Genomic DNA, 7,758 nt, shown 5'->3' with positions numbered 1-7,758 from the left:
AGCATTTGGGAGTAAAGTCCGAGGAGGAACAAAGATAAGTTCCTGGCCAGGCACTGGTGGCGCATGCCTTTAATCCCAGCACTTGGGAGGCAGAGGCAGGCAGATTTCTGAGTTTGAGGCCAGCCTGGTCTACAGAGTGACTTCCAGGACAGCCAGGGCTACACAGAGAAACCTTGTCTCAAAACAAAACAAAACAAAACCCCAAAACAACAACAAAAACCCCATGAAGTTCCTGGAATCAGTGTGGCCTGGTGAGTCCAAGCCAAGGAGCAGAGATGGTGGGAAAGGTGGTGTCTTAGTCAGGGTTTCTATTCCTGCACAAACATCATGATCTAGAAGCAAGTTGGGGAGGAAAGGGTTTATTTGGCTTACTTCCACATGGCTGTTCCTCACCAAAGGAAGTCAGGACTGGAACTCAAGCAGGTCAGGAAGCAGGAGCTGATGCAGAGGTCATGGAGGGATGTTTCTTACTGGCTTGCTTCCCCTGGCTTGCTCAGCCTGCTCTCTTATAGAACTCAAGACTTCCAGCCCAGGGATGGCACCACCCACAAGGGGCCCTACCCCCTTGATCACTAATTGAGAAAATGCCCCACAGATGAATCTCATGGAGGCACTTCTCCAACTGAAGCTCCCTTCTCTGTGATAACTCCAGCCTGTGTCAAGTTGACACACAAAACCAGCCAGTACAGGTGGTAAGTAGAAAGAGAGTGAACCTGGGATCTGTCGCAGCGGCCTGGCCTGGCAGGGTATAGCAATGACTGGTTTTTGCTTCAGATGTGAGGGGAGGCCTTGGAGTGTTTTTTTGAGCAGAACATCTCGGCTTGTGCTCTAACAGCACAGATTTGACCGTTGGAGTGAGAAGACCCTGTAAGGACAGTAGCGGAGGCTAGCTGCAATAACAGAGGTGAACACTGATTGGAGCCCAGACAAGGCTGGGGGTTAGCAGGTAAAACAGTTATCTATAGCAGAGAAGGATCTGGAGAAGAGGCTGAGATTAGATAGCTAGAACTTTCTGGGGGGAAACCTAAGCAATTGTGATGTTCTCGGAACCAAGTGAAGTGAAGAAAGTGTTTAGGGAGGAGCGAACCAGCCAGGTATCACCTCCCTGTCAGGTGGTATAACGTAAGGACAGAGAGAGAATGAGGGTTATCAGAGTTGCAATCAAGGCTAACCTTAAGAAGGGCAGTCCCAGAGAAGAGTGGAGGCTTGGGCGTGGATGCAATGCAGGAGTGATGGAATGGGAAGAGAGGCTGGACCCGGGCTTACGAAATGCCACCAAGGATGTCTGCAAAAAGAGACAGAGCAATGAGTGTCAGTTTGAGGGACAAGGGGGTTTTGAAGGATTGTTTCCAGGTAGAAAACCAAGCAACGCCCATGTGCAAGGGGATGATTGGATGATACAGGTGACAATAATAAGAAGTCTGGCCCAGTGTCTTAAGACAGGTGACAGAAAGCACAAGTGGCTCATCTGTCCACAGAGTTCACAGTGGTGAGAGATCATGGAAGTCCCCTTGACGGCTTGCATCTCCTCTGCAAAGCAGGAAGCAGTCGTGTCTGCTCAGAAGGAGTGAGAGAGCTGGGATTATAGATGGAAGGAGACAGCAGCGCGGAGCCTTTTCCTACTGCTTGCGGAGTTTAGGGATGGAAGCAAATGTAGGTAGAGATGGAGTAGCTCGTTGAGGATATTTTAGTTGGCATCCAACGACCAGAATGAGGGTGGGGGTATGCCTAAGGTCTCTCTGAAAATTCCTAAATAACTTTTGTCTAGAAGACATTTTTAGAAATAAATGCAGAATCCTTGTTGTGGCAAATAATAATAATAAGAAAAAACTCTTTACATGTAAATAAATGTAACTAGTTGCGTTTACCTATCCTAATTTATGTGTCTTTCAGAATTCCAGTCATCAGAGTCAAAATGGTGAAGGCAAAAGAAATTCCATTAAAAAAAAATTGAAATTAAGAATTCTTATCTAATGGACTGGGGGAAATGTCTGCTCTTTTATAAGCACTGAAAGTTCCCAGTAATCACGCAACCCCAGTATTCATATACTCTCAGCACTCCAGGAACTGCTGGGAAATTGCCTCATTAACCTTTATATTACCCTTGTGGGGTCGGCAAGAATTTGATGAGATTTCCATTCTCTACGGTAGGCAAATGGAGACAGGGAGATTTGAGGAAAATTGTAGACATAGCTCAAATATAAATAAATCTTGTGTTGAATCCTGCGAGAGTATAAGAATGAATTCAAGTCTATTAATCACCTCAGGATGAACCCGCCGTTTGAACCTGTATCATAGACCTCGAGACGAGAAAGTCACGTTAGAAGAAATGGTGAGAGGAAGGAAAGGAAAATGAAATCTAGCGAGCGCTCTGTGTTGTGGCTTTTAAAATTGCCTGCGCGTAGGTACTGGAGAAGCCAGGACTCCATTCGTGTGGCAATGGCAAAAGTCAGGAGAGCAGTGTGCAGACTAGGAATCGAAACTGGAATTCTTTGGGGGCTAAAATGAAAGAAAGGAGTGAAAATCAGGCAAGTTCAGGGGAGGATCTTATGTGAGGTACACAGACAGGGAAGGAAGGAACGCAGGCCGATTCCGGGAAAGCAGGAGCTGAGATCACGTGGTCTTGAGCTGGAGCAGGTTTGTTTTGGACGGAGGAAGCTTGGAGCGCAATGATAGCCTTCTACAAACCCACTCATTGTTCGACGCACAGACGAGCATCCATTAAAAATCAGCAGCTAGCATTTACTGAGAACTTACTGTCTTCCAGGCACTCTTCGCTTTTTCCAGGTGATCATTCTGTCTTTTGCCTGTGAGGGAAGGTGGCACTTTGGTGCCAATTACTGAATGAAGGCACGGATGAAGGTGTCCGGCTCAAAGTTGGTCTAATAACGCATATCAGTCATTTATACAGAAACAGGAAGACTCACAACAGATGCGCAGTCTCCGTTGAATCAATAAATGAACGAACCAATAACTACACAGCCTGGCATGGTACACTTGCAGAGGTACACCTAGGCGACGCTCAAAGACTTCATTATAGTTTGGTTGGAAACGCGCACCCCAGGCACAAGCATTTCAGCCTGTGTTCCCCTGCTGGCAGTACAGTTTTGGTTGTGGAATCTTTGGCTAACAGAAGTGGATTTGTGGGCGGTGCCTTAGACGGTGACATCAGCTCCTAGTTCTGGCTGGTGCTCTATACTCTGTAATATCTCAAGATGTGGGGAGCTGTCATACTTTAGCATCTAGAGATGGAGCTGCCCCAGTTTTCATGACTTCTGGGACATGCTAAATGGGATCCCCTGAAACCAGGAGCCATAAAAAAAACCAAAACCCATCCTCCTCTAAGGCGTGCGGTCAGGTATTTGGTCACAGTGGTGAGAAAGCAGCTGATGCAGTGTTCCAGGACCTGATGATGCTCCACCCTCTCTTTCGCCATCTTTTCTTCCTCCTGGGCTCCCCCTAGACACATTGCCGTTGCTTTCCCCACGACCCGGACTCCTGAGAAATGTTCTTCACTCACTAAAACATCTTCAAGTTTGTCCCTCAACCTATCAACCCTCAACCTTTTCATTCTCTCTTTGCCTAAAGGATCAAAATTATTTTTTATTTATTAATTCTATGAAACTTTATTACAATAGAAGAGCTGTAGTAGCACAACTCACTACAATGAAACCAACCTAGACAGCGTCCGAGATAAATTCTTCAGAGGCATTGGGGGAGGAGGAAAGCAGTGAAGGGAGAGACAGAGCCTGGAGAGGGATAGAGGGATAAAGGGATAAGGAAGGGGAGGGAGAGAAAGAGGGAGAGAGAAAGGGGGAGGGAAGGGGGGAGGGGGAGGGAGAAGGATAGCGGGAGAACAAGATAAAGAGAGATCCTATTTTCCATTGTAAAGCCACCATAACTTTCAACTAAGAGTACCTATATACCCAACCACCATCACCATGAACAACGGCAGTAGCTCAGAATGCAAAATCATATGTCATGAATAAAAAATGAAGTTCCTTGGAATGCAGACATACTCAATAATGAGTAATCTCTTAACCTATTGTGGGTTAATAAAGAGTAAGAACGTGTTTATACCTCCAGGCTTGGAAAAGTGTATATAATAAAGCTTACCTTCTATTAGAAATTTATTTAAAAAAAAACTATAATAAAATATAAACATTCCAAAACATACATACTGAAACACCAACACACACATGCACACCCTACATTCAAACTAGCATCAAGTTTAAAGAGGAAAGATATGACAAATACCCCTTAAAATGAAGACAGACACAAAACCCATATCTGTAAAAGGACAAATTAATAAACTCAAGTTGAAAATATGGAGTCATAGTAACTTTGCCCCACTAATACCTGACAAGACTCCTGTGATATTTAATCTCACATCTCACAATGCTCAGCTAGCTCGAGTCCTCCATCCTGATGAAGAACATCTACACAGCTGTTCAGTTCATATAACTAGTTAAGGATCAAAACTACTCATGATCTATTCTTTAGTTCCTCTACCCTCCTCACCTAACCGTATCAGAACAGGTCTTAGGAAAAGAACAAAAGGATCCTTCATTTCCCTTTTGTGGCTAATATGGCCCCCGAAGCTGTGTCTCCAAGGGATCCCTCTTGGTTGGTGAACTTTTGCCCAGTCGGCCTTTTCTACAGCCTTTGAGGGAGGAAAGGTATTTTTGCGTATCCATTTTGGGTATGTGTGTGTATGCTTGTTAGGTGCTGGGAGAAAATCTTAGGATTTCTGCTAAGGAACTGAGCCACATCCTGAGCCCATGAAGAAAGCTCTAATGAGTACTTTGTAGTTGAAAAATCTGGAAGGGGCTGGAGAGACAGCCCAGCAGTTCAGGGTGATTGATGCTTTATTCTGAGGACTGGAGTTTGAATCGTGGCCCCCATGTTCACTGGTCCACAAATGTTTATAATTGCAGCTCCAAAAGGATCCAACACCCTCATCTGGCCTCTTGCACTTGCATACTTATGTGTATACACACACACACACACACACACACACACACACACTAAAAATAATATTAAAAAAGAAAATAATGACAGTGGAAATCCTAAAATTCAGAAATCTTGCCAAGGTGTCAGCCATACCGATGACTATTCATAGATTTAGGTAGAGATAGATCTTTGCTACTCTTTTGCATTTCTGTGAAAATAGTAGCAATGACCTACTGACCTCCTCCTATGCTCTAGTATGATTCTGCTAAAAACTTTTAGGTATTTGGTTTTTTTGTTTGTTTGTTTTCCTTTTTTTGCATTTAATGTCTCTGATGACTCTGATAGACAAGAAATCTGAGGCCAAGGAGTTCCTTTGCCTAGTACAATAAGCAACTGGAGAAGGGGAAATTCCGATGATTTCTCCATAAATCCAAACCCCATGCTTCTTGCATTCTAGCCAATAACCCTTCACTTTCTCCGGGTGAGAAAGATGGAGACACTCACGCCCAGCTTTCCCCCGGGGAGGCTTTCACTGCAAATGCTATTCTGACAGCAACGAGAGCCTCACTCACCCATTGCAGTAATTACATTTATTTCCTGGAAAGTCTTCAGCAAATTGAGTCTCATAGGCCCTGGGGCAAGACACAGTTCAACTCTGGAGGTCAGGAGGGAGAAGCTCTCTGCCCCCCTCAAGACTTCCGTGCACTGACCTTCAAGCAAACCTGGGGCTCTTCCCTTCAGTCCACTCCTCCACCACACACCCAGTGCTGGAATGAAAATAGGCCTCAGCTCACATCCCAGCACCTGAAGACTCTGTCTGTCGGTTCTTCCTCGTCATCACACAGTTACCTCCTTCCTCATGAAGGTAGGTTTCTTCCCTGAGTTATTTTGTCCCAGCAATTAACCTTTCAAATTTCCTCAGGTTAAGCCCCAAGGGATAGATACATTGACTTCTCTGGTTATATTGGATGTCTAGCACCTAACTATGTAACTGTTACAGGATTAGTAGAAAGAATCTCAGTATCTGTTGAAAGAAAGAATAGGTCAGATGTCCTCAAACAGGAAGAGTAGAAGGGGCCTTAATATAACCTTGGTTCTGTTGTATTTGGGAATACATCCCAACCACACACACATATTTACAAATAGAGATTATTTTTTTGGACTTTGTCACAAATCTTGAAAATAGACTACTGTTCATGTCAGGGGTTCAGGGGATGTGTTGGCTAAGTCAACTTGATACAAGCTAGACTCATCGCGTAGGAGGCAGCCTCAGTTGAGAAAATGTCTTAAGATTGGTTGTAGGCAAGCATGTAGGGCATTTTCTTAATTAGTGATCCATGAAGGAGGGCCCACCCCTGGGCAGGTGGTCCTGGGTTCTGTAAGAAAGCAGGCTGAGCAAGCCACAAAGAACAAACCAGTAAGCAGCGCTCCTCCACGGTCTCTGCATCAGCTCCTGTCTCCAGGTCCCTGCTGTTGTTTGAGTTCCTGTCCTGACTTCCTTCAGTGATGGACTACAAGGTAGAGGTGTAATAAACCCTTTCCTTCCCAGTGTTCTGGTCACAGTGTTTCAGCACAGCAACGATAACCCTAACTAGAACAGAAATCAGTGCCAGGATAGAGGGTTTTTGCTGTGTCAGACCGGAGCATGCTGTTTTTTGGAGAACTGTGGAAGGCTTTGGAATGTTGGGCTAGAAAAGTCATTGAGGGTTATGAGATTGGTTTGCTGTTCCGTAGGAGCTTGGAAGATATGACTGTTGAGAGCAATGCAGATGATGGAGACCAGGCTTGTAAGTTTCAGAGGGAAGCAAAGACTCTACTGGGCCTTTTGTGTGAAAACTGTGGAGTCTGGTTAGCTGGAATTGAAGAATCAGCTATGATTGACAAGAGATCAGAATTATTCAAGAAAATCCTTTGCTTTGCTGGGACAATGGGATGCTGGTCAGCTGGGGTTGAAGAATCAGCTGTGATTACAAAGAGACCAGAATCATTAAGGTGAAGATTTCTGGAAAGTGTTTCCTCAGGGTCGCCACACAGAAGCTCTGGTCCAGAGGTGGCCAGGATGGTACCTTGTGATGGCAGCTGAACTGGGTAGTGAATCACCTAGGTGGCTGGGTAGTGAACCACCTAGGTGGCTGGGTAGTGAACCACCTAGGTGGCTGGGTAGTGAACCACCTAGGTGGCTCTGGTTTTGAAGGCATGAAGGCATCATGAGCAACAGTGGAGAGCTGGCACTGTGTGGCAAGGCTAGAGGCCCTGAATAAAGCCCAGAACGGGCTCCTAGTGAAAGCACAGCTAGGTTGCTGCAGGGCACCCCAGTATTTTTGAAAGGGCAGGACTATGGGTCGACCACCAAGGATGGCCCCAGGTGTGGTGTGGAAATGGCATGAGCCTAGAAGTCAGTCTGTGTATGCAGCAGAGGGAGGAGTCAGAGAAGTGACCCAAGCCCTTTGGAGGAGCCTAGGAGACCATGGTGAGTGGATCCCAGACACTGGAGACTGAATTACTTACAGTATGGTTTTGATTTGATTTGATGGTGACTGTGCCCTGGCTCTTCACTCTTGAAGTAAGAAACTACTTAGCTTAGTTTTGATAGAAACCCATAGTTGAGACACATTGTATTTTAAATGACTTTTAATTTTATTTATTACTTATTTATTTAACATTTATTTAAAAAAATTAGTGTTTTTAAATGTGTATGGGTGTTTTATTTGCATGTAAATCTATGTATCAGAAGAGAACATTGGATCCCACGGGACTAGTTATAGATGGTTGTGAGCCACCGTGTGGGTGCTGGGAATTGAGCTC

The sequence above is a fragment of the Mastomys coucha genome, unplaced genomic scaffold (genome assembly GCF_008632895.1).
Source record: "Mastomys coucha isolate ucsf_1 unplaced genomic scaffold, UCSF_Mcou_1 pScaffold16, whole genome shotgun sequence".
Classification (NCBI taxonomy): Eukaryota; Metazoa; Chordata; class Mammalia; order Rodentia; family Muridae; genus Mastomys; species Mastomys coucha.
The sequence above is the reverse complement of the archived record's forward strand: the minus strand, read 5'-3'. Positions refer to the sequence as shown.